At 43.6% G+C, this 27,697-nt stretch overlaps 4 non-coding genes across 4 annotated transcripts; all 4 read left to right on the top strand.

Annotated features, from left to right (window-relative positions):
* The first annotated feature begins 6,044 nt into the window (after positions 1-6,044).
* Positions 6,045-6,117, top strand: trnav-aac (transfer RNA valine (anticodon AAC)). Its single transcript has one exon. It is a non-coding gene; the product is annotated as a tRNA-Val (tRNA).
* A 599-nt stretch (positions 6,118-6,716) lies between these two features.
* On the top strand, positions 6,717-6,789 carry trnav-aac (transfer RNA valine (anticodon AAC)). The gene has a single exon. It is a non-coding gene; the product is annotated as a tRNA-Val (tRNA).
* A 15,638-nt stretch (positions 6,790-22,427) lies between these two features.
* trnav-aac (transfer RNA valine (anticodon AAC)) lies at positions 22,428-22,500 on the top strand. The gene has a single exon. It is a non-coding gene; the product is annotated as a tRNA-Val (tRNA).
* A 599-nt stretch (positions 22,501-23,099) lies between these two features.
* On the top strand, positions 23,100-23,172 carry trnav-aac (transfer RNA valine (anticodon AAC)). Its single transcript has one exon. It is a non-coding gene; the product is annotated as a tRNA-Val (tRNA).
* The last annotated feature ends 4,525 nt before the right edge of the window (positions 23,173-27,697 follow it).

The raw sequence follows: 27,697 nt of genomic DNA, 5'->3' as shown, positions 1-27,697 counted from the left end.
GCTGTAAATGGTTTCTTGACAGTTGTTGAGCAGAAAGTTATTGATCTTCCGAGGGAAAGGTCTGAAATCCGGGGGGTTTCCATAGGAATCAAAAAATTCACCACGGTGGTCCTCCCTTAGATAAATAGCCAGCCAATGTTCTCCGGGCATATTTTTAGGGTGTGTGTTGATTATGTACATTGCAGGTAAATTCTTGATCTTAAATTTAGGCAGCTGATCGCAGGCGTAGACTCCTTGAAACAGTTTCCGTGAGCCGGCCAGGGCATTCATGATGTGGTTGAGCTCTCTGGTGTTCATTTTAATAATAATCATACAGAACGTTTCTCCTCTGATTCACCTCAATAATGTTGTCAAACACAGCATACACGACCATATTTACAGTGCGTGGTAGAGGCTGCTTGAAACGCATCTCCAAACGCATATTGCCCGTCTTCATCAGTGAAAAATGTTGTCCACACTCTTCATCAGGGGTCAGGTTGAAACCGTTCAGGGTGTAACCGCTGCAGTATTCCCGGCGATCGATCAGCAGAGTTTGATCCTTGAGATGACGACCCGTAGCCAGTACTAGACTGTAATATTCACGAACCGCATTGCCGTTTTCAAAGTCAGGTTGAAAAGGTCTGGATGGAACCTGCACACCATCGACGTACAACGCTATAAATTCCGCGTTAAAATGTTTAAAGTTAAAGGGGTTCTTGTTGTAAACCCCGGTAAATGCATCATTATCCACGAGACCTATAATAACCTGTTTTGGGAGCTGTCCTAGAAACAGATTTTCCTGGTTCATCACCCGTGTCCCTGCGGGGATACTGTGGACTTTCATATAGACTCTTTCGATCGGGTACTTGGCGTTTGCCGTCATTAACGCCTGCGTGTGTCCTAATTTAACCGCCGGGGAGACGGACACTTTCTTCACAAACAGCGAGGCCAATAATATGGTCAGTTTATATTTTTCAGTATCAGGGGTCATCAGACAAAAAGCACTTTTACTACGGATCATTTTAATTTTAATGTCTACCCCGTTGAGCATGAGTTTTTCTTGGAAAAATATGTCTGCATGGATATGCCCCATTAGCTCAAAGGTCCTCCCTTCTGTTGAAGAGGCCGTTCTTTTTTGCAAACCCTTATTGAGTCCCTCTGGATCCTTGTCGTCCATAGCTTCCGGGATGTCTTTGAAGAAAAGGCCGGGGCTGAACTGTTTGCTCAGGGTCTCCTCACTATAATTAAGGATACACTCCATCATGGCTCTATAGGGGTAAGTATTGCTGCTTTGACTAATGAGCCGATCTCCCAGGGTCACATCCACCTGTGAAAACATGGTGGCCACCGGGTAATTGATGACCCCAGCGTTGGCCGTCTTCTCGATTGCATCGCCATCCTCATCAGTCACTTTACAGTTCATTAAAATAAATGTGTTATTCAAATCAATATAATCCTCGCCATTGCCAGCTATAAAAAACTCCAGAGGGGCCGTGTCTGAAATTTCCACGATATGTTGGAGAATGAGAGATTCTTCGTTTTTTGTTAGCCACGGATCTTCGTCGCCCCCTGGTGGACACATGCTGTTTCTTCTTTTACCCCCCCTCCTCGCCATTACCATGAGACCCGAACCCTCCTGATGCTCATGGCTAGCTGCCCGGTTCATAACATTGGTGAACACGTCACTAACAATATTTTTAGCCGCTGATTTCAAGTGGGGTCTGGCTATAGCAAAGCCTCTCTTAAGCAGGGGTACGGCCATTCTAAAGAGACCACGAAAGAGTCCTCCTAGACCGGCGCCATACATTGTGGGGGCTCCTACAATACCGGGCAAGCCGTTCCCGGCTTGCATCTTGTAATAATCCACATAGGCGCTAGGATCTACATAACCCCTCGAGGTAGCCATTTTAATAATGTACACACTGTTTCAGGGGTCGAAAATGTAGTTTGACAATAACTTTACCGAAGCGGAAGGGTACGTTGATATTCTGATCCGATTTGACTTCGATCGTGATGTTGTCAAAGTGGGTCTTTGAGACTGGTACGTAGTGTGGCTTGTCATAAGTAATTGTGACCATGTCATTGCTTTTACCTTTAATAAGTACATTTCTCAAAAGGGGGACATAACTATCCCCGACCCTCTGGTGGGTTATGATATCCGTATACACATAAAGAGTGTAAAAGCCGCCCCACCACTTCTGAGAACCTGCTCTCTGTGTCAGAATAGAACCCTAATATACGCCCCAGTTGGCCGCTGGTTTGAATGCTAATACCTGGTTTTGACACCTTGTACACTCTGTTTTTAATAGGGTTGTAATATAGCTTGATGTTGGGGGTGCCTTCTGAGAACTGTTTATGCATCTCATCTAATATTTTATCCACATTGTCATAATAACCTCCTTGTATCGTGAATATCCATTGATTTTAACATCATCAAAAATGGCGAAGGTGGCATCCTTATCTTGTAAAACAGCCCAAGTGTAAGGATACTGTATTTCCGCCAACCCCACTTCCCACGACCCCCTTAGATCTATAGATTTTCCAAATTGTACCGTGTAACTGGATATTTCATTTTTAGGGTATATATCGAGAGAGGCGTTACTGGGTAGAGTCACGTAGAAGCCTCCTGATTCCATCTTGAGTACCGAAAGTAATGCCCCCAACCTACCCACGGGCATGTTGTTATAAGGATTGAATATCGCAAACCTGTTGTTCCGGGACCCAACTATTGAACTTTTCAGGCCATCCAAGCCATTTCACCAACACGTATTTTTTCCGGTTCTGGGTTTTTTCAGCTAATATCTTTTCAACTCTGTATACACTGTCTTTACCCACAATCATTTTTTGTAACTCGGCTTCGTAAAACGTTCCTTCTATATCCTCCCCGTCATAGTCTTTCAACCGGTACACGGGGGGGTCTCAAGCCAACTGTTCGGTAACTGTAAAATATTCGTCAGAAAATGTTTGTTCATAACCTTTGGCAAAAGTACTCCTTAGCTTTGAAACGCGAACCACATCACCGATGTTGAACTTATAAGTAGTTTTTCCCTTCTTAATAAATGGTCCGTATAATTCTTTATAGACCTTAAAAGAATTACTTTGATCAACATCTATAGGCTTCATTTTAATACTGGTGTGATACCCTTGGTTGTAAGCATCGATAAAATCCTGAACTTTATCAAAATACTTGAACGTGTTGACCGCTGTAAAATATCTCCAGATTTTGGTCTTCATGGTGCGGTTAAACCTCTCCACTACCAATGCCTTAAGCTCATTACCGGTGGTGAAATGATGTATTTTGTGTCTCTTCAGTAGATTCTGAAATTCTCTGTTGAGAAACTCTTTTCCTTTATCAGTCTGCAGTTTTTTAGGACATCGACCCTGGGACAATATATCCTCAAAGGCCCTTGTCACCGCCCGACCTGTTTTTTTATGTAGAATGCGAGCCCAGGCATATTTTGATAACACATCGATACACATCAACATCAATTTGTGACCATTGTTATGTTTTGATAAATTTGACATATCGACTAGATCCATTTGCCATTGTGAGTCTATGTCAGTTGCATATACACGGTTTCTTTTAAAGTTAATCCTGAGAGGTTTATGTAAGGTATAGGCGTCTTGTTCCCGTAACCATTCTGAAACAACCACATCATTAACCTTCACTCCGGCCTCAGCGAGTCCTCTTTGAAAACCCTTCTTACCCGCCAAACCCCCAATCTTGGCTGGGTTGTAGTATAGTTCCTGCATTTGGGGAGCTTGCCGAGTCATTCTGTCAAATAACCAAACAGACCCACACTATGCGCAAAGTTTTTATACAAGGTTTTTTATTCAACTTCAGGAGAGCAGATACCCCTTTTTAGACATTTGAGAAAAGTATAACATACACAACAATTTTTTCTACGGTCCAGACAAAAAGAAATCAGATGATTGGTTACTTGATCTATATCAACAAATATACCTGTTTCTTTATCTTGTAGGCACACACCTCAGTTACATATGTAAATAAAACAACAATATGACCTATTTTAAAAGTAAACAGAGGTGTATTAAACATGCTCAGCAAAAGGTCATACAGATGTTGATGATATGGCCTAATATCATTCTTGGCCCCCTTGAGCGCTTCATCCCAGTGTTCGTACCCCCCGGTCTTTGTTACAGCAGCCATTCACTTTTCCAGGTTTGAAAGTTGATCCTCATCGATGGTTAAATCTGTAGAGAAAAGGCTCGCGTTGGCTACTTTTCTGTCAAGCACATGGTGTAATAGCGCTCTCAGGTTAGCTACAGAGTGTTGATGACAGAACCAGTTGCAGAAGCAGTCCAGAACATTCCCCATGTTCAAAGTCCCTTAGTTCAGGTCAGAGTCTGAATCAGTGGCGTAGATGTCGAATTCTTCGTCGCTGCCCCCAGCTTTAACTTCTTTACGGAAGAAATAAGCTTTTAGCTTGCCAGCGGTTTTTCTACTCGGCTCATCCAGGTCATTGACCAGCTGCCCAAGTTTCTCTATTATAAACGGCTCCTTTTTCAGCTCCAGCAAAATCTCATCTATGATTTTCTGGACTTGTCCCGCAGTGACATGTATGTGGGAGTAAGACAGCGCCTTGATTAGTGCCGGTTTCAGCCACGGTTTGTTCAGTCTTCTGTAAAACACGTTGAAATAGAACAGGAAATAGTAACGGTCTGGTTCAAACAAACAACTGTGTCTCAACTGACTGGGGTGATTCACTTCACACCCCCGACAGACTTCTTTCAGAGCTCGGTCGATGAGAGCACTCAGAATATACACCAGGGTGCTTTTAACCACTCTGCTTACTTGGTCACATACCCCGGGCATAAATCCTGCGTCTTCATCACGCCCCTGGGACAGTCCGATGCTCATTGGGTCGCCTGGTGGTTTGTGGGGTGTTTCTACATCCATTGGACTGACCCCCTCCTGAGACGCACAGACGGTAGACAGTTCGGCAAAATCGAGGCCCTCCATGAGCTCCAGAGGCTGGGGATCCCCGAGACTCATTTGGACATCCATCGCACCGCATGTTGTTTCGTCCTGAGGGACCGGGGTCTGAGGTCTTGGAGGGTAACCGCAGTCAGAGGGTTCCAGAGTGTATATAAAATCTGGGGAATAGAACCAGGGGTGATCCCGGGTTTGAAGAGGCCTGTAGAGCCTGTCGACGTCCGCAGCTTTCGGGTAAGACATTCTCTTTAATTTTAAACCATGAATGAATTGTTGCGCCTTTTATCCTATCTCTTCACTACGTCACGACACACCGCCCTCTTAGAAGAGAGTAGCCCCTGAGCCGTCAGACCCCCCTCCAAAACCCCACACGTCGTCGGTTTTATCATCGTCGTCGTCATTCAAGGGGGATATATAATCCATAATCCAGCATATTCTCCTTCTAACCAAATCCAGTTGCGAACATTTGGTCAAGATGTCAAAACCATCATTTATACAGTTTATGACCTCTTTCAAGAACGGCCAGTCCACGGCGTCAAACATAATTTCAGTAACCTGTTTTTCTGGATCCTCCACACCCCCTTCAATAGGGTTTGTAATCAGGGTACTGCTAAACAAAACCTTACGATCTGTAGTTTGAGATAGACTCTTCACCACTCTACCGTAGTTCTGCAAGCTTTCCCATTCACACCTTTCAAAACCCTGAGTCGGAGACTCCATTTCGCATTCTCTTGGACCCTCTTGCAAGCCTTCTAGAGTCTTATCCACAAGCCCCAGATCTCTCCAGGCCATCACCTTCAACCAGTCCTCATAAGAGTATTCAATTACCGTCTCAAAAGGTTCCAACGTACCCTCCTTCTCTCTTAAAGCAAAAAGCTCCACTCCAACATAGCTGGGATCCCTTTTAAAGCGCAGGGCGACCTGCCTTTGAAAGAGTTTCCAAAGTGTCCTGATGTGCCCTTTAGCAATGCCAAACAGGTCTGTGAAAATGGCATCCTTTCGCGGCACTTCAGACGCCATCTCACAGTCTAGCCGACCTGAAATGCGTGAGCCCGTTTTACCAGCAGGCTTCAACGGTAACCGTTTGAAGCAAGACGTGGCGGTGTCAGTTTCCGTAGTGTAGCGGTTATCACGTTCGCCTAACACGCGAAAGGTCCCCGGTTCGAAACCGGGCGGAAACAGCCTGCTGTGGGCCGGTCCATTTCATCCTGTTTGCCCTTGTGGTTCCCCGGAGGCGGTGGGTAGCTTTTCTTCATTGGAGTGCCCGAAATCGGTGCTCTCAGAGCGTCCGTCCGTCGACAGGTTGAAATTGTAAACGCTGGTGTAGCCACTTTTAATTAAAATCTGATGATGATGATGATGATGATGTTGTTGTTGTTGTTCTTGTTGTTGTTCTTGTTGTCATCGTGGTCGCCGTCATTATTATTGTTAAAGTAAAGCAGTAGTTAGATTTGTTGCTACCGTAAGGTGCAGAAGGCACAATAGCTCTGTGATTGTCTGATGGTGGCACAAGACAAGCAGCAGCTGTTTGAACAAGCCATTGAGCATCACCTTGTTGGGGTAAGTGTAAGTCTTGTCATAGCTCAGGGCGTTCTTCCTTTGAAAGAGTTTCCAAAGTGTCCTGATGTGCCCTTTAGCAATGCCAAACAGGTCAGTGAAAATGGCATCCTTTCGCCGCACTTCAGACGACATCTCACAGCCTAGCCGACCTGAAACACCTGAGCCCGTTTTACCAGCAGGCTTTAACGGTAACCATTTGAAGCAAGAGGCAGCGGTGTCAGTTTCCGTAGTGTAGTGGTTATCACGTTCGCCCAACGCGCGAAAGGTCCCCGGTTCGAAACCGGGCGGAAACAGCCTACTGTGCCCTTTTCGTCATGCTTGCCCTCGTGGTTCCCCGGAGGCGGTGGGTGTCTTTTCTTCATTGGAGTGCCCGCAATCGATGCACTCAGAGCGTCCGTCCGTCGACAGGTTGAAATTGTAAACGCTGGTGTAGCCACTTTTAATTAAAATCTGATGATGATGATGATGATGATGTTGTTGTTTTGTTCTTGTTGTCATCGTGGTCGCCGTCATTATTATTGTTAAAGTAAAGCAGTAGTTAGATTTGTTGCTACCGTAAGGTGTAGAAGACAACAGTAGGTATGGCGTGTGATATCAAAACATTCAGAATACTTTTAACCTATATAATTTATAAGCTTTGTAAAATAAACCCAAATATCTCTTTTGCGGGGATAAACGCTGTTCTGAGTAGTTTGTGACTTGTTTAATACCAAACAAAGCATCGCTATAAAAAATAAATAAAAAAATCACTGTAAAAGCGCTAGTTATTTTTGATCTTTATAGTTATTTTCTAGGCTCAGGTTGTTTTTTAGCGCTTATAAAGGCCTGAAATATTCTTAGTGGTTGTTGACTATAGGTCTTGATGCTTAAAAATGTTTTTTTGAGAGACCAAAAGGTTCTAATAAAAGTTTAGAGTAGAGAGGAGAGAGATCGTCTCCATCTTGGTTTCTATTTGAAATTTGATGCAGTGTCATTTTATTGGTTGGTTTTGATATGTTAATTGGTAACAGGGTGGCACAAAGGCCAGACCAGAACAATGCCTTACAAGCAGATCCGGCATGTGGCCATCAGTATAAGTATGAAGGTCTGGTCTTCAGCTCGACAGACTCACACTGACCTTTCGATTTAAGACTAAAGATCAACAATGTCCGGAAACAACATCAGCGATTCGATTTAAACGAGTTTTTAGGCAAGTCTTCAGATTATTTTCATTGACTCAGAGCGTGTTGTGTGCATGTATTGTAAATAAGGCTATAACATCTGTTTTAAGTTCTGTAAAATTATTTTTCAGCCAGTCAACAGGAGTTAATTCCCAACGCTGAGGAGATCATCTGGAACAACGACGGTAAGATTTTTGTGTTTGCGCTCATGGGTTCTTATGCATGGGTGTGTGTGGTTTTGAAGCGGCTCATTAGAGTTATGAAAACGTTTTAATATATATTAATGCCGGTCTCTTTAATTACACAGAAACTATCGAAAGGCCTGTGATTAATGTCTCCGAGGATCGACCAAGAGAAGTGGTTGTCCCTAGACAGGCTGTCTGCCGACCGGGTAAGAACTAAACCCCTGTTTGTTTGTATAACGTTTCTGTAAGATGTTTGAGTCCAGTTTTGTTAATTTAAAAAAATTATCCTGTCTAACAGTATTAAGAAACGTGGTTCGAGACAACGAAAGGCCTTCCACATCGAGGGCTTGTTTCGTTTTACCTTCGAGAACCGTAACCTTTCAAGAATCTGAAAGGCCGTCAGCCCCGGTATCTGATAGCTGTGAGTATATATCTGCAGCCTGTAAGAGGTTAAAGCTTTTTATAAAGCGGTGTGGTTAAAGGTTAAACATGTCTCTTACCTTCACAGCGGTGCAAAAAGCTAAACCAGCCGAAAAACATAAGAAACGATTATTCTGTGGAGGTAAGTAAGATCTTTCAAACTTTAATGTTTTTAAAAGGGCTTTGTTTGCCCGTTGAGGGCTAATATTTAAGCGATGGGTGACCGTTTCCTGTAGGGCGGGGGGTTCTGGGAAAGATCTTTAGAAGTCCGGACAGGTCTAGGCTTGTTTCTGGGGAACGTGTTTAGAAATGACCGATTGCCGTACCGTCTGGTTAGGAAGTAAAGCCGTCCGAAAGGGTTTAGTAAGTTGTTTGGCTTATCTCCCGCTATTATACTTCTGTTTTAAAGTGGTTGTAGGAAAAGGCTTGAAGGTGTTCATTGTATTTAATATTTAAACAGATCGTGAAAACGTTTGTGAAACAGGAAGTCCCGGGATCAGGAAGCGTTTACACTTGGAAGGTTCGTTTAAAAATGAAATGTTGTTGTGTGTGTGTGTGTTTTATTAACAATATTACAGTTTTTAAAGAAACATTTAAGAAACAGTTTATTTACAGCGGCTTCTCTGTTTTAAATTTATTATCAAGTCCTAATAAATATATTGTCTGTAAATAATAAGGCGTTGTAGTGAATGTCTAAGGCTATTTTCAAAGGTCTAAAAAAGCTAAAGGTTTTGAATGTCCTGGACATGTTGTTTTAAGTTTGATTTCTGTCGCCGTTTAAAGATGTAAATGTAATGTATATTTTTATTCTTCCCAAGACTCTTGGGATAGTCATTCTGTGAATGAGCTATTGAGGACAATTACCCCGTCTAAGTGGGATCAAACATCTTTCCCGGTGAGATCACCGAGAGGATCCCCCACGGTGGTCTTGGAGACCCCCCAACATCTACTCAGGCCACAGCCTTCTGGGGGTAATTCAACACCCCAGATTCAGCCCGCCGCATTGTCGGGCGGAACAAATACAGGCATCCAACAACCTCAGGGGTCGCCGTCAGTCAGGGCTGACACACCACCCAACGACGGCCTGGTTTCAACATCGTCCCCCCAGACCCGTTTCTTGGCTACAGAAACGCGGAACAGTACCCCGCGCTTGGCCAGGGTGTCACCGCAAAGGCCTTCTTGGTCTCCGTCCATGAGTGTACGCTCGCTCCCTGCCTCCTTCGACCGAGATTTACCGGAGCGACCATCCTTTGAAGCTGAGCCAGGCCACCAGCCCCCGGAGCTACATCCTGAAGGTCGGCATGAGTTGCTACATACTTTGTTACAAAATCAAAGACTTGTGTTAGTGGGGCAAAACCTGGTGATAGAGAGCCAAAACATCCTTATTAATACCCTTACTAACGAATTGTACCGTATTTAATGTTTTAATAGACACAAAACGCCTTACTATTGTGGGTTGTTGGAAAAATAAAAAATAAATTAAAAAATGTCCTGACTTGGTAAAAGAACTCACAAACTAAAGGATTATGAACAAGCTAGGGCCCCAAAAAGACCTTCCCGAGAGAACATCCCCAGCCCTGTTGTGAACTCCTCTGATGTCCCAATGAACCTGGAACTATTACAAATGATAAATTATTTAAATAACCCCCAATTACCACCGATAGAATGTGAATTAACAGACTTACCGGTGAACCCCGACCTGTTACAGATGTTCAATGATCTAAATAACCACCTCCCACCGGTAGCGCTTATAGAGGTTCACCCCCTAGTTCACCCCGATTTGTTTGAAATGGTGGAGGCTTTGGAGGAGCTACCCCGACCAAATTCTGCCCCTATTATAAATGATTTGAGACAATTAGAACACAGGATGGCGGCAGAAGCAGCCATCACTATAGAGGAGGGTCTTGACATTAACCGGTTGGATATCTTTGAAGGACTTTTACAGGCTTTAAATGAGCCTCCTCAAAAAGGGGGTTTTGTAGATGTCAGCAGTGGGGGTGTTCGGAATGTGGAGGGTTCTGAGACTGATAAGGCTGTGGAGGACATGCTCTGTGAGAATGTAGGGGGTGAAGGCTTTGTTCAAAATGATGATGTGTCCAAGAGTACCAGTGATCCCGTGATTATAGATAGACCGGCCTATAACAATTTTGAAATGATTCAGCGTTTTAATTTTGCAGAACTTTTAAATTGTGACAATTATGCAGAAATATTTGTCAACATACACGAGGCCTTGCAGAAAATGCTTGAACAGGTTGCTGAAAGGGTCAGACCTCGAGATGTTGTACAGTTAGAACTCAGAGGGGATGATTTGTTTAGCAACCTATCTGTAATGCTGAGTGGAGATAATTTAGACGTCTGGCTAAAATCGAAGCGATATTGCAAAGTAACGCAGCCATCATAGCTGATGAAAGTCTGTCTCTGGTAATGAATGTGGTTCGTAACCCTGAGGGTGGGGCGCTTAGAAGACTGTCGAAATGCTTGAAGAACGACATAATTAGGACCAAGCTCAGGCAATTAGTGGTGAGTTCCAGTGGGGACAATAAGCTCTGTTTTGCTTACAGTTTAATAAAACTACTCACCCCCGACATGCCTGAACCCCAAGCTCTGCAAGAGGCTTTAATGCTTCATCAGAGGGCCGGCTTAAACTCTCAACAGATGGTTGCCTTTTCAGACATCACCAAGTTTGAGGAGTTGTTGTCTTTAAAAATTGTTGTGTGGTACCGTTGTGAGGTAAAGGAAGTATTTGTGAAATTTCAGACACATCCTGAAACCCATACACAGACACTGTTTCTCTTCCTAAGTGATAGTCATTACTTTGGAATAAAGAGTTTGACGGCTTTTTTGGGTTGTTCGTATGTTTGTCATTGGTGTTATAAGGCCTTCAATGATAAGCTTAAGCACCGATGTGACGGTTACTGTAACGTCTGTTTCAATCCGCAATGTCGTAAGGGTTTGGCCCCTACCATCCGATGTAAAGATTGCTTAAGGATTTGTCTCTCAGCGTTCTGTTTTTCCGAGCATAAGGTACAGAGGGCCGCTGCTGAGGGGGTTAAAAAACGGAGTTATTGTGATCAAACTAAATATTGCCCGCAGTGTTGCCTCCAGTACCGTTTTCATGAGGTTAAACCACACAAATGTCTGGAGCCGAGATGCAGGATCTGTAATGCTGATTTAACCCCGGGGTCCGAACACCAGTGCTTTATTCAGCCGGTTAAAAAGGAGCCGCCGCACAACCGGTATGTCTTTTTTGCTTTTGAATGCCGGCAAGAAAACGGGGTCCACGTTGCTAATTATATACTCTGTATTGACATGTTGGATCGTGAGTGGTCAGCTAGCGGTGAGAGTTGTGTCAGGGATTTCTTTACGCGGTATCGCGGTCCAAAATACCTCAATTACACATTTATTGCCCACAATGCTAAGGGTTATGATTCTTACATTTTGATGAAGTATCTGGTGGAAAATGGGGTGACCCCAAAAATAATAGCTCAGGGTAGCAAGATCATGTGTTTCACCGACGAAGCTTTCAACTAACGTTACATAGACTCGTTAAATTTCATCCCCATGAAATTGAGCGCTTTGCCTAAGGCTCTGGGTTTTGAGGCTCAGAAGAAAGGTTGGTTCTGCCATTTTTTTAATACTATGGACACTCAAAATTATCGAGGGTCCTACCTGCCCGCCACTTATTATGGGGTTGATACTATGATGTCTCATGAGAGGGAGGAATTCTTTAAATGGTACAATACGGTTAAGGGAGGTGTTTTTGATGACCGAGAAGAGATGGCTGCTTATTGTAAAAATGATGTGGTGATCCTTAAAGAAGCCTGTGTGCGTTTCCGCGCCGAGGTTATCAACACATCGGGTCTCGACCCTTTGCAAAGTGTGACCATAGCGTCTCTCTGCATGAAAATGTATCGGTCCGATTTCTTGCAGAAAAACACTATAGCGGTCACCACTTCTGACAACTATCGTGCTAGACAAAAGAACTTTTCGACTGTCTCCATACAGTGGCTGGAATACCTGAGTGCCCGGGATAACATCTTCATCAGACATGCTTTAAATCAAGGGGAAGTCAAAATGGGGCCTTACTACTTAGACGGTTTTAGCGACGTGTCCGGGCGGCGTACCGCTTATGAGTTTGCAGGTTGTATTTACCATGGCTGTCCTCAGTGCTTCGACCCAAACACCTTTAACCCCGTAACACAAAAACTCTGCAGTGATATGTACTATGATTTCCAGGAACGAATTGAAACTTTAAAAAACACCTATGGTTTGAACGTGCTGGTGATTTGGGAACACGAGTGGACGACCCTGAAGCAACAGGAAGCGGGGGTACAACGGTTTATGGAAACCTTGGACTTTCCTGAACGTCTTGAGCCCCGGGATGCGTTATTTGGGGGTCGTACCAACGCCCTCTGTTTACATTATGAGGTAAAGGAGGGTGAGAGAGTAGATTACTATGATTTCACCAGTCTGTACCCTTATGTCAACAAGACCAAAATGTACCCGGTGGGGCGTCCAACCATTGTTTAACGTGACTTACTCGAAATCGGACATTACTTTGGTTTGATCAAAGTCACCATGTACCCTCCTCGCGAGCTGTTCTTACCCGTGTTGCCTTACAGGTGTTCGGGAAAATTGATGTTCCCTCTGTGTAGAACGTGTGTGGAAACTGAAAATCAAACTACCTCTTGTCTGCACAGTGATGAAGAGAGAGCGCTGACGGGTGTCTGGTGTAGCATTGAGCTTGACAAGGCGGTGGAGAAAGGTTACAGAGTCGGTAAGGTGTATGAGGTTTGGCATTTTTCTGAAAAATCTGATACTCTTTTTGCTGATTACATTATGACCCATCTGAAAGGGAAACAGGAGGCATCGGGCTATCCCTCATGGTGTGTTGACTCCGCGGCCAAAGAGCGATACGTTTAGCAATATTTTGAAAAGGAAGGGATCCGTCTAGAGCTGGGGAACATAACTGTAAACCCCGCCAAGAGACAAATGTCCAAACTGATTTTAAACAGTCTGTGGGGTAAGTTTGGGGAAAGAAATTACCGTCTAAACACAACCTTGATTAAAACCCCTGAACAGTTTATAGAATTTATGTTTTCCAAACAACATGCAGTATCACACTTTCAATTCTTAAATGACCACGTGGCACAGGTCCAGTGGAGGGCCCCTAAAGATTTCCCCACCAAACAGGGGAACGTTAATGTTTTCATAGCGGTTTTTACCTCGGCTTACGCCCGGCTTGAACTGTACAACTTAATGGATCAGTTGCAGGAACGCACGCTCTATCATGATACTGACTCTGTAATCTTTGTCACCAGGCCAGGGGATTGGGTCCCTCCCCTCGGGGACTACCTTGGGGAGTTAACGAGCGAACTAGATCCTCAGGACCACATAGTGGAGTTTGTTTCAGGGGGTCCTAAGACTTACGCATACAGAACGGCTGCGGGTAAGACCTGTATGAAAGTTAAGGGTTTCACTCTGAACCATTGTAACAACAAGCTCATTAACATCAAGTCTCTGACGACCCTGGTAGAAAGTTTTGTAACCGAGAAAGACGCGCCTCCTCGTGAGATTATTACAGCCGGAAATCAGATCTATCGCAATAAAAAGGGGTACACGTTGGAAAATAGATCACTAAACAAACGGTTCAGGGTGGTGTACAATAAAAGAGTGTTGAAGACTGATTATACCACTCTGCCTTATGGATATTAGCGGTGGTTTTGAAAACAGACTTCAACACCCTTTCTCCTGTATTATAGCCGGTCCCTCCAATTCGGGGAAGAGCTATCTTATAAAGAACATCATAGAAGATGTGGACGCAACCGTGTCCCAAGCTCTTGACAACATAGTGTGGTGTTTCTCTTGCTGGCAACCTCTCTACGATGATTTGGCTTCGAAAAAAAATAATCTGAAATTTGTGCAAGGTCTCCCCGCCTCGTTGTGTGGCGATGACTTGTTCCCGCCCGGTAATACTAACCTAGTGATCCTTGATGACCTGATGGAGCAGGCCGGTGACAACAGTGAAGTGGAAAAAGCTTTCACAAAGTACACTCATCATAGGAATTTAAGTATTATTTATTTAGTTCAAAATCTATTTTTTCAAGGTAAAAAAAGCCGCACTATTAATTTATATGCCAATTATATAATTCTTTTTAAAAACCCCAGAGATAAACTACAGGTCACCGTCTTGGCTCGTCAAATGTACCCTAACCAGACCAAGTTCTTTTTGGAGGCATTTGAGGATGCCACCAAAAAACCCTACGGGTACTTAATTGCGGAATTAAATGCACAAACCCCAGAAGACTTTCGCCTAAGAACAGGTTTGTGCCCGCACGATTGGCCGGCAGTCTATGTGCTAAAGAAAAGGAAATAAATAAGAATGTCTGTTCGGATTAAAAGAAATCTGCCGCTTTTGCAAATGTTATTTGAGAGGAGCCCGCGCCATAGGAAAGCTGTGCTGGCAGGGGCCCCCTCGGATTTGATCGAGACCCTGTGTGAAATAGCTTTTAACATCTTACGCGGTAATATACCCCTAACCCCTTCTCAACATTCTAAACTCAAAAAACAAAAAGCGGTTATCAAGATCATCGCTAATAAGAAGTATTCTATTAAAAGAAAAAGAAAGAAGATTAATCAAACCGGGGGTTTTATAGGACCGCTGTTGAGCATAGCCGTGCCTTTCCTAACCAGTCTTCTAGCTTCCAGAGTGGGTTAATAATGGAATATGCTCAGAAAATGTTTTTGATCCCTCAGGAGCAGCTTGAGAAACTGAGAAAAAATGTTGTCGGGCCAGAGCCCATTAGACAAACGGCCGAAAACAACCTGGACTCTGAAATGAAAGCTATACAGGCCAGGGCCGATTTAAATCAGTATTCCAAAGCCCAGTTGTATACCAACACGTTACAGCGCTACCTCCGTCTGGTTAGACAGGGTGAAAAAGATCAAAACATTTTAACTTTAACCATGGCCTCTCAAGAAAATGGTTCTGGGGCTGATGCGGGGGGAACGGTTGATAAAGATGTTGCGGTGACCGAACCTGTAGAGAGTTCAGAGGGAGATGTTGTAACGGATGTTTTGAGAAACATGCCGGCCAGAAGCAAAAGACATGCACAATATATCCTGCACAAAATGGTTCAGAAACTGCGGGTAACGGCTTGGAATGAACAGGGTGAATTTGTTTTTAAAGGACTACTGATCAAAGGTTCACACATGTTCGATTTGTTGAAGAGTGTCACTAGCACTAATAAGGTACCCGATAGTCGCCGACCTGTAGGCTGGAATGCTTTCCTACAGGCGATGGCCTGTCTGAACATGCCCCAATCAACAGTTCCTAACCAGGAAACGCGACAAAAAATCCGTCTGTGTAAAGAGGTGGAGCCTGATCTGACTCCGATATCTCATTACTCTGACCATGCTGAGCGACCATCCTCAGGATCTATCCATTGTTGGGAAGCTTATTAATCTCATGTTTTTATTTGTCTCCCCTGTAAATAATGACCCGACAAACAATTTTTTATTTTTATTTTTTATTTTTCAAATGTTGTACATTTATTTATACCATAACCCCTGCTTTGTATAAGAATTGTGTTGAATAAAAACAAAACTAATGATTCAACGGCTGTTTTCATTATTTTTTCACCTTAACACGCATGACATCTTTTAAAATCCTCACAAGAACACCCCATCTGTATACACGGCTGGCTAGGGTCGTAAGTCATTGTGTTATAAGGGGGGGTCCACAGTGTCCTGACAAACTCTGCCACTTTTTTATCATTTTGGCCTAAATCCTCACTGTACAAGGCCATAATATCGGGGTATGACCTTCCTTTAGATCTATGAAATAAGAAAAACACACAGTGTTGACCACAAGTGAAGGTCTGAAGACTTTGTACTTGACGACCGCTGTAAATGGTTTCTTGACAGTTGTTGAGCAGAAAGTTATTGATCTTCCAAGGGAAAGGTCTGAAATCCGGGGGGTTTGCATAGGAATCAAAAAATTCACCACGGTGGTCCTCCCTTAGATAAATAGCCAGCCAATGTTCTCCGGGCATATTTTTAGGGTGTGTGTTGATTATGTACATTGCAGGTAAATTCTTGATCTTAAATTTAGGCAGCTGATCGCAGGTGTAGACTCCTAGAAACAGTTTCCGTGAGCTGGCCAGGGCATTCATGATGTGGTTGAGCTCTCTGGTGTTCATTTTAATAATAATCATACATAACGTTTCTCCTCTGATTCACCTCAATAATGTTGTCAAACACTGCATACACGACCATATTTACAGTGCGTGGTAGAGGCTGCTTGAAACGCATCTCCAAACGCATATTGCCCATCTTCATCAGTGAAAAATGTTGTCCACACTCTTCGTCAGGGGTCAGGTTGAAACCGTACAGGGTGTAACCGCTGCAGTATTCCCGGCGATCGATCAGCCGGGAGTTTGATCCTTGAGATGGCGACCCGTAGCCAGTACTAGACTGTCATATTCACGAACCACATTGCCGTTTTCAAAGTCAGGTTGAAAAGGTCTGGATGGAACCTGCACACCATCGAAGTACAACGCTATAAATTCCGCGTTATAATGTTTAAAGTTAAAGGGGTTCTTGTTGTAAACCCCGGTAAATGCATCATTATCCACGAGACCTATAATAACCTGTTTTGGGAGCTGTCCTAGAAACAGATTTTCCTGGTTCATCACCCGTGTCCCTGCGGGGATACTGTGGACTTTCATATAGACTCTTTCGATCGGGTACTTGGCGTTTGCCGTCATTAACGCCTGCGCGTGTCCTAGTTTAACCGCCGGGGAGACGGACACTTTTTTCACAAACAGCGAGGCCGATAATATGGTCAGTTTATATTTTTCAGTATCAGGGGTCATCAGACAAAAAGCACTTTTACTACGGATCATTTTAATTTTAATGTCTACCCCGTTGAGCATGAGTTTTTCTTGGAAAAATATGTCTGCATGGATATGCCCCATTAGCTCAAAGGTCCTCCCTTCTGTTGAAGAGGCCGTTCTTTTTTGCAAACCCTTATTGAGTCCCTCTGGATCCTTGTCGTCCATAGCTTCCGGGATGTCTTTGAAGAAAAGGCCGGGGTTGAACTGTTTGCTTAGGGTCTCCTCACTATAATTAAGGATACACTCCATCATGGCTCTATAGGGGTAAGTATTGCTGCTTTGACTAATGAGCCGATCTCCCAGGGTCACATCCACCTGTGAAAACATGGTGGCCACCGGGTAATTGATGACCCCAGCGTTGGTCGTCTTCTCGATTGCATCGCCATCCTCATCAGTCACTTTACAGTTCATTAAAATAAATGTGTTATTCAAATCAATATAATCCTCGCCATTGCCAGCTATAAAAAACTCCAGAGGGGCCGTGTCTGAAATTGCAGAAAGAGGGGGAATCTCTACATATATGATCTTATCTATACTCGTTTGAGTGTATGGAACTGTAAACAGATCCAGTTCTGATTTGACGCATTCTTCCGATAGACTGTGGACAAAAGACATGTTTAAAAGATGTATCCTGAGGCTCTATTTTTCTTTCTTTGAGACTTTCTTTTTGCAGGTTTTTTCTTGTGCTGCTTCCTTCTCCGAGTGTTTCCACGATATGTTGGAGAATGAGAGATTCTTCGTTTTTTGTTAGCCACGGATCTTTGTCGCCCCCTGGTGGACACATGCTGTTTCTTCTTTTACCCCCCTCCTCGCCATTACCATGAGACCCGAACCCTCCTGATGCACATGGCTAGCTGCCCGGTTCATAACATTGGTGAACACGTCACTAACAATATTTTTAGCCGCTGATTTCAAGTGGGGTCTGGCTATAGCAAAGCCTCTCTTAAGCAGGGGTATGGCCATTCTAAAGAGACCACGAAAGAGTCCTCCTAGACCGGCGCCATACATTGTGGGGGCTCCTACAATACCGGGCAAGCCGTTCCATCTTGCATCTTGTAATAATCCACATAGGCGCTAGGATCTACATAACCCCTCGAGGTAGCCATTTTAATAATGTACAAACTGTTTCAGGGGTCGAAAATGTAGTTTGACATTAACTTTACCGAAGCGGAAGGGTACGTTGATATTCTGATCCGATTTTACTTCGATCGTGATGTTGTCAAAGTGGGTCTTTGAGACTGGTACGTAGTGTGGTTTGTCATAAGTAATTGTGACCATGTCATTGCTTTTACCTTTATTAAGTACATTTCTCAAAAGGGGGACATAACTATCCCCGACCCTCTGGTGGGTTATGATATCCGTATACACATAAAGAGTGTAAAAGCCGCCCCACCACTTCTGAGAACCTGCTCTCTGTGTCAGAATAGAACCCAAATATACGCCCCAGTTGGCCGCTGGTTTGAATGCTAATACCTGGTTTTGACACCTTGTACACTCTGTTTTTAATAGGGTTGTAATATAGCTTGATGTTGGGGGTGCCTTCTGAGAACTGTTTATGCATCTCATCTAATATTTTATCCACATTGTCATAATAACCTCCTTGTATCGTGAATGTCCATTGACTCTTTTTAACATCATCAAAAATGGCGAAGGTGGCATCCTTATCTTGTAAAACAGCCCAAGTGTAAGGATACTGTATTTCCGCCAACCCCACTTCCCACGACCCCCTTAGATCTATAGATTTTCCAAATTGTACCGTGTAACTGGATATTTCATTTTTAGGATATATATCGAGAGAGGCATTACTGGGTAGAGTCACGTAGAAGCCTCCTGATTCCATCTTGAGAATCGAAAGTAATGCCCCCAACACACCCGCGGGCATGTTGTTATAAGGATTGAATATCGCAAACCTGTTGTTCCGGGACCCAACTATTGAACTTTTCAGGCCATCCAAGCCATTTCATCAACACATATTTTTTCCGGTTCTGGGTTTTTTCAGCTAATATCTTTTCAACTCTGTATACACTGTCTTTACCCACAATAATTTTTTGTAACTCGGCTTCGTAAAACGTTCCTTCTATATCCTCCCTGTCATAGTCTTTTAACCGGTACACGGGGGGGTCTCTAGCCAACTGTTCGGTAACTGTAAAATATTCGTCAGAAAATGTTTGTTCATAACCTTTGGCAAAAGTACTCCTTAGCTTTGAAACGCGAACCACATCACCGATGTTGAACTAATAAGTAGTTTTTCCCTTCTTAATAAATGGTCGGTATAATTTTTTATAGACCTTAAAAGAATTACTTTGATCAACATCTAAAGGCTTCATTTTAATACTGGTGTGATACCCTTGGTTGTAAGCATCGATAAAATCTTGAACTTTATCAAAATACTTGAACGTGTTGACCGCTGTAAAATATCTCCACATTTTGGTCTTTATGGTGCGGTTAAACCTCTCCACTACCGATGCCCTAAGCTCATTACCGGTGGTGAAATGATGTATTTTGTGTCTCTTCAGTAGATTCTGAAATTCTCTGTTGAGAAACTCTTTTCCTTTATCAGTCTGCAGTTTTTTAGGACATCGACCCTGGGACAATATATCCTCAAAGGCCCTTGTCACCGCCCGACCTGTTTTATTATGTAGAATGCGAGCCCAGGCATATTTTGATAACACATCGATACACATCAACATCAATTTGTGACCATTGTTATGTTTTGATAAATTTGACATATCGACTAGATCCATTTGCCATTGTGAGTCTATGTCAGTTGCATATACGCGGTTTCTTTTAAAGTTAATCCTGAGAGGTTTATGTAAGGTATAGGCGTCTTGTTCCCGTAACCATTCTGAAACAACCACATCATTAACCTTCACTCCGGCCTCAGCGAGTCCTCTTTGAAAACCCTTCTTACCCGCCAAACCCCCAATCTTGGCTGGGTTGTAGTATAGTTCCTGCATTTGGGGAGCTTGCCGAGTCATTCTGTCAAATAACCAAACAGACCCACACTATGCGCAAAGTTTTTATACAAGGTTTTTTATTCAACTTCAGGAGAGCAGATACCCCTTTTTACACATTTGAGAAAAGTATAACATACACAACAATTTTTTCTACGGTCCAGACAAAAAGAAATCAGATGATTGGTTACTTGATCTATATCAACAAATATACCTGTTTCTTTATCTTGTAGGCACACACCTCAGTTACATATGTAAATAAAACAACAATATGACCTATTTTAAAAGTAAACAGAGGTGTATTAAACATGCTCAGCAAAAGGTCATACAGATGTTGATGATATGGCCTAATATCATTCTTGGCCCCCTTGAGCGCTTCATCCCAGTGTTCGTACCCCCCGGTCTTTGTTACAGCAGCCATTCACTTTTCCAGGTTTGAAAGTTGATCCTCATCGATGGTTAAATCTGTAGAGAAAAGGCTCGCGTTGGCTACTTTTCTGTCAAGCACATGGTGTAATAGCGCTCTCAGGTTAGCTACAGAGTGTTGATGACAGAACCAGTTGCAGAAGCAGTCCAGAACATTCCCCATGTTCAAAGTCCCTTAGTTCAGGTCAGAGTCTGAATCAGTGGCGTAGATGTCGAATTCCTCGTCGCTGCCCCCAGCTTTAACTTCTTTACTGAAGAAATAAGCTTTTAGCTTGCCAGCGGTTTTTCTACTCGGCTCATCCAGGTCATTGACCAGCTGCCCAAGTTTCTCTATTATAAACGGCTCCTTTTTCAGCTCCAGCAAAATCTCATCTATGATTTTCTGGACTTGTCCCGCAGTGACATGTATGTGGGAGTAAGACAGCGCCTTGATTAGTGCCGGTTTCAGCCACGGTTTGTTCAGTCTTCTGTAAAACACGTTGAAATAGAACAGGAAATAGTAACGGTCTGGTTCAAACAAACAACTGTGTCTCAACTGACTGGGGTGATTCACTTCACACCCCCGACAGACTTCTTTCAGAGCTCGGTCGATGAGAGCACTCAGAATATACACCAGGGTGCTTTTAACCACTCTGCTTACTTGGTCACATACCCCGGGCATAAATCCTGCGTCTTCATCACGCCCCTGGGACAGTCCGATGCTCATTGGGTCGCCTGGTGGTTTGTGGGGTGTTTCTACATCCATTGGACTGACCCCCTCCTGAGACGCACAGACGGTAGACAGTTCGGCAAAATCGAGGCCCTCCATGAGCTCCAGAGGCTGGGGATCCCCGAGACTCATTTGGACATCCATCGCACCGCATGTTGTTTCGTCCTGAGGGACCGGGGTCTGAGGTCTTGGAGGGTAACCGCAGTCAGAGGGTTCCAGAGTGTATACAAAATCTGGGGAATAGAACCAGGGGTGATCCCGGGTTTGAAGAGGCCTGTAGAGCCTGTCGACGTCCGCAGCTTTCGGGTAAGACATTCTCTTTAATTTTAAACCATGAATGAATTGTTGCGCCTTTTATCCTATCTCTTCACTACGTCACGACACACCGCCCTCTTAGAAGAGAGTAGCCCCTGAGCCGTCAGACCCCCCTCCAAAACCCCACACGTCGTCGGTTTTATCATCGTCGTCGTCATTCAAGGGGGATATATAATCCATAATCCAGCATATTCTCCTTCTAACCAAATCCAGTTGCGAACATTTGGTCAAGATGTCAAAACCATCATTTATACAGTTTATGACCTCTTTCAAGAACGGCCAGTCCACGGCGTCAAACATAATTTCAGTAACCTGTTTTTCTGGATCCTCCACACCCCCTTCAATAGGGTTTGTAATCAGGGTACTGCTAAACAAAACCTTACGATCTGTAGTTTGAGATAGACTCTTCACCACTCTACCGTAGTTCTGCAAGCTTTCCCATTCACACCTTTCAAAACCCTGAGTCGGAGACTCCATTTCGCATTCTCTTGGACCCTCTTGCAAGCCTTCTAGAGTCTTATCCACAAGCCCCAGATCTCTCCAGGCCATCACCTTCAACCAGTCCTCATAAGAGTATTCAATTACCGTCTCAAAAGGTTCCAACGTACCCTCCTTCTCTCCCAAAGCAAAAAGCTCCACTCCAACATAGCTGGGATCCCTTTTAAAGCGCAGGGCGACCTGCCTTTGAAAGAGTTTCCAAAGTGTCCTGATGTGCCCTTTAGCAATGCCAAACAGGTCTGTGAAAATGGCATCCTTTCGCGGCACTTCAGACGCCATCTCACAGTCTAGCCGACCTGAAATGCGTGAGCCCGTTTTACCAGCAGGCTTCAACGGTAACCGTTTGAAGCAAGACGTGGCGGTGTCAGTTTCCGTAGTGTAGCGGTTATCACGTTCGCCTAACACGCGAAAGGTCCCCGGTTCGAAACCGGGCGGAAACAGCCTGCTGTGGGCCGGTCCATTTCATCCTGTTTGCCCTCGTGGTTCCCCGGAGGCGGTGGGTAGCTTTTCTTCATTGGAGTGCCCGAAATCGGTGCTCTCAGAGCGTCCGTCCGTCGACAGGTTGAAATTGTAAACGCTGGTGTAGCCACTTTTAATTAAAATCTGATGATGATGATGATGATGATGTTGTTGTTGTTGTTCTTGTTGTTGTTCTTGTTGTCATCGTGGTCGCCGTCATTATTATTGTTAAAGTAAAGCAGTAGTTAGATTTGTTGCTACCGTAAGGTGCAGAAGGCACAATAGCTCTGTGATTGTCTGATGGTGGCACAAGACAAGCAGCAGCTGTTTGAACAAGCCATTGAGCATCACCTTGTTGGGGTAAGTGTAAGTCTTGTCATAGCTCAGGGCGTTCTTCCTTTGAAAGAGTTTCCAAAGTGTCCTGATGTGCCCTTTAGCAATGCCAAACAGGTCAGTGAAAATGGCATCCTTTCGCCGCACTTCAGACGACATCTCACAGCCTAGCCGACCTGAAACACCTGAGCCCGTTTTACCAGCAGGCTTTAACGGTAACCATTTGAAGCAAGAGGCAGCGGTGTCAGTTTCCGTAGTGTAGCGGTTATCACGTTCGCCCAACGCGCGAAAGGTCCCCGGTTCGAAACCGGGCGGAAACAGCCTACTGTGCCCTTTTCGTCATGCTTGCCCTCGTGGTTCCCCGGAGGCGGTGGGTGTCTTTTCTTCATTGGAGTGCCCGCAATCGATGCACTCAGAGCGTCCGTCCGTCGACAGGTTGAAATTGTAAACGCTGGTGTAGCCACTTTTAATTAAAATCTGATGATGATGATGATGATGATGTTGTTGTTTTGTTCTTGTTGTCATCGTGGTCGCCGTCATTATTATTGTTAAAGTAAAGCAGTAGTTAGATTTGTTGCTACCGTAAGGTGTAGAAGACAACAGTAGGTATGGCGTGTGATATCAAAACATTCAGAATACTTTTAACCTATATAATTTATAAGCTTTGTAAAATAAACCCAAATATCTCTTTTGCGGGGATAAACGCTGTTCTGAGTAGTTTGTGACTTGTTTAATACCAAACAAAGCATCGCTATAAAAAATAAATAAAAAAATCACTGTAAAAGCGCTAGTTATTTTTGATCTTTATAGTTATTTTCTAGGCTCAGGTTGTTTTTTAGCGCTTATAAAGGCCTGAAATATTCTTAGTGGTTGTTGACTATAGGTCTTGATGCTTAAAAATGTTTTTTTGAGAGACCAAAAGGTTCTAATAAAAGTTTAGAGTAGAGAGGAGAGAGATCGTCTCCATCTTGGTTTCTATTTGAAATTTGATGCAGTGTCATTTTATTGGTTGGTTTTGATATGTTAATTGGTAACAGGGTGGCACAAAGGCCAGACCAGAACAATGCCTTACAAGCAGATCCGGCATGTGGCCATCAGTATAAGTATGAAGGTCTGGTCTTCAGCTCGACAGACTCACACTGACCTTTCGATTTAAGACTAAAGATCAACAATGTCCGGAAACAACATCAGCGATTCGATTTAAACGAGTTTTTAGGCAAGTCTTCAGATTCTTTTCATTGACTCAGAGCGTGTTGTGTGCATGTATTGTAAATAAGGCTATAACATCTGTTTTAAGTTCTGTAAAATTATTTTTCAGTCAGTCAACAGGAGTTAATTCCCAACGCTGAGGAGATCATCTGGAACAACGACGGTAAGATTTTTGTGTTTGCGCTCATGGGTTCTTATGCATGGGTGTGTGTGGTTTTGAAGCGGCTCATTAGAGTTATGAAAACGTTTTAATATATATTAATGCCGGTCTCTTTAATTACACAGAAACTATCGAAAGGCCTGTGATTAATGTCTCGACCAAGAGAAGTGGTTGTCCCTAGACAGGCTGTCTGCCGACCGGGTAAGAACTAAACCCCTGTTTGTTTGTATAACGTTTCTGTAAGATGTTTGAGTCCAGTTTTGTTAATTTTAAAAAAATTATCCTGTCTAACAGTATTAAGAAACGTGGTTCGAGACAACGAAAGGCCTTCCACATCGAGGGCTTGTTTCGTTTTACCTTCGAGAACCGTAACCTTTCAAGAATCTGAAAGGCCGTCAGCCCCGGTATCTGATAGCTGTGAGTATATGTCTGCAGCCTGTAAGAGGTTAAAGCTTTTTATAAAGCGGTGTGGTTAAAGGTTAAACATGTCTCTTACCTTCACAGCGGTGCAAAAAGCTAAACCAGCCGAAAAACATAAGAAACGATTATTCTGTGGAGGTAAGTAAGATCTTTCAAACTTTAATGTTTTTAAAAGGGCTTTGTTTGCCCGTTGAGGGCTAATATTTAAGCGATGGGTGACCGTTTCCTGTAGGGCGGGGGGTTCTGGGAAAGATCTTTAGAAGTCCGGACAGATCTAGGCTTGTTTCTGGGGAACGTGTTTAGAAATGACCGATTGCCGTACCGTCTGGTTAGGAAGTAAAGCCGTCCGAAAGGGTTTAGTAAGTTGTTTGGCTTATCTCCCGCTATTATACTTCTGTTTTAAAGTGGTTGTAGGAAAAGGCTTGAAGGTGTTCATTGTATTTAATATTTAAACAGATCGTGAAAACGTTTGTGAAACAGGAAGTCCCGGGATCAGGAAGCGTTTACACTTGGAAGGTTCGTTTAAAAATGAAATGTTGTTGTGTGTGTGTGTGTTTTATTAACAATATTACAGTTTTTAAAGAAACATTTAAGAAACAGTTTATTTACAGCGGCTTCTCTGTTTTACATTTATTATCAAGTCCTAATAAATATATTGTCTGTAAATAATAAGGCGTTGTAGTGAATGTCTAAGGCTATTTTCAAAGGTCTAAAAAAGCTAAAGGTTTTGAATGTGCTGGACATGTTGTTTTAAGTTTGATTTCTGTCGCCGTTTAAAGATGTAAATGTAATGTATATTTTTATTCTTCCCAAGACTCTTGGGATAGTCATTCTGTGGATGAGCTATTGAGGACAATTACCCCGTCTAAGTGGGATCAAACATCTTCCCCGGTGAGATCACCGAGAGGATCCCCCACGGTGGTCTTGGAGACCCCCCAACATCTACTCAGGCCACAGCCTTCTGGGGGTAATTCAACACCCCAGATTCAGCCCGCCGCATTGTCGGGCGGAACAAATACAGGCATCCAACAACCTCAGGGGTCGCCGTCAGTCAGGGCTGACACACCACCCAACGACGGCCTGGTTTCAACATCGTCCCCCCAGACCCGTTTCTTGGCTACAGAAACGCGGAACAGTACCCCGCGCTTGGCCAGGGTGTTACCGCAAACGCCTTCTTGGTCTCCGTCCATGAGTATACGCTCGCTCCCTGCCTCCTTCGACCGAGATTTACCGGAGCGACCATCCTTTGAAGCTGAGCCAGGCCACCAGCCCCCGGAGCTACTTCCTGAAGGTCGGCATGAGTTGCTACATACTTAGTTACAAAATCAAAGACTTGTGTTAGTGGGGCAAAACCTGGTGATAGAGAGCCAAAACACCCTTATTAATACCCTTACTAACGAATTGTACCGTATTTAATGTATTAATAGACACAAAACGCCTTACTATTGTGGGTTGTTGGAAAAATAAAAAATAAATTAAAAAATGTCCTGACTTGGTAAAAGAACTCACAAACTAAAGGATTATGAACATGCTAGGGCCCCAAAAAGACCTTCCCGAGAGAACATCCCCGGCCCTGTTGTGAACTCCTCTGATGTCCCAATGAACCTGGAACTATTACAAATGATAAATAATTTAAATAACCCCCAATTACCACCGATAGAATGTGAATTAACAGACTTACCGGTGAACCCCGACCTGTTACAGATGGTCAATGATCTAAATAACCACCTCCCACCGGTAGCGCTTATAGAGGTTCACCCCCTAGTTCACCCCGATTTGTTTGAAATGGTGGAGGCTTTGGAGGAGCTACCCCGACCAAATTCTGCCCCTATTATAAATGATTTGAGACAATTAGAACACAGGATGGCGGCAGAAGCAGCCATCACTATAGAGGAGGGTCTTGACATTAACCGGTTGGATATCTTTGAAGGACTTTTACAGGCTTTAAATGAGCCTCCTCAAAAAGGGGGTTTTGTAGATGTCAGCAGTGGGGGTGTTCGGAATGTGGAGGGTTCTGAGACTGATAAGGCTGTGGAGGACATGCTCTGTGAGAATGTAGGGGGTGAAGGCTTTGTTCAAAATGATGATGTGTCCAAGAGTACCAGTGATCCCGTGATTATAGATAGACCGGCCTATAACAATTTTGAAATGATTCAGCGTTTTAATTTTGCAGAACTTTTAAATTGTGACAATTATGCAGAAATATTTGTCAACATACACGAGGCCTTGCAGAAAATGCTTGAACAGGTTGCTGAAAGGGTCAGACCTCGAGATGTTGTACAGTTAGAACTCAGAGGGGATGATTTGTTTAGCAACCTATCTGTAATGCTGAGTGGAGATAATTTAGATGTCTGGCTAAAATCGAAGCGTTATTGCAAAGTAACGCAGCCATCTTAGCTGATGAAAGTCTGTCTCTGGTAATGAATGTGGTTCGTAACCCTGAGGGTGGGGCGCTTAGAAGACTGTCGAAATGCTTGAAGAACGACATAATTAGGACCAAGCTCAGGCAATTAGTGGTGAGTTCCAGTGGGGACAATAAGCTCTGTTTTGCTTACAGTTTAATAAAACTACTCACCCCCGACATGCCTGAACCCCAAGCTCTGCAAGAGGCTTTAATGCTTCATCAGAGGGCCGGCTTAAACTCTCAACAGATGGTTACCTTTTCAGACATCACCAAGTTTGAGGAGTTGTTGTCTTTAAAAATTGTTGTGTGGTACCGTTGTGAGGTAAAGGAAGTATTTGTGAAATTTCAGATACATCCTGAAACCCATACACAGACACTGTTTCTCTTCCTAAGTGATAGTCATTACTTTGGAATAAAGAGTTTGACGGCTTTTTTGGGTTGTTCGTATGTTTGTCATTGGTGTTATAAGGCCTTCAATGATAAGCTTAAGCACCGCTGTGACGGTTACTGTAACGTCTGTTTCAATCCGCAATGTCATAAGGGTTTGGCCCCTACCATCCGATGTAAAGATTGCTTAAGGATTTGTCTCTCAGCGTTCTGTTTTTCCGAGCATAAGGTACAGAGGGCCGCTGCTGAGGGGGTTAAAAAACGG

Source organism: Amia ocellicauda (assembly GCF_036373705.1).
Source record: "Amia ocellicauda isolate fAmiCal2 chromosome 11 unlocalized genomic scaffold, fAmiCal2.hap1 SUPER_11_unloc_3, whole genome shotgun sequence".
Lineage (NCBI taxonomy): Eukaryota > Metazoa > Chordata > Actinopteri > Amiiformes > Amiidae > Amia > Amia ocellicauda.
Note: the sequence above shows the minus strand (reverse complement) of the source record. Positions and strands in the feature narration are given on the sequence as shown.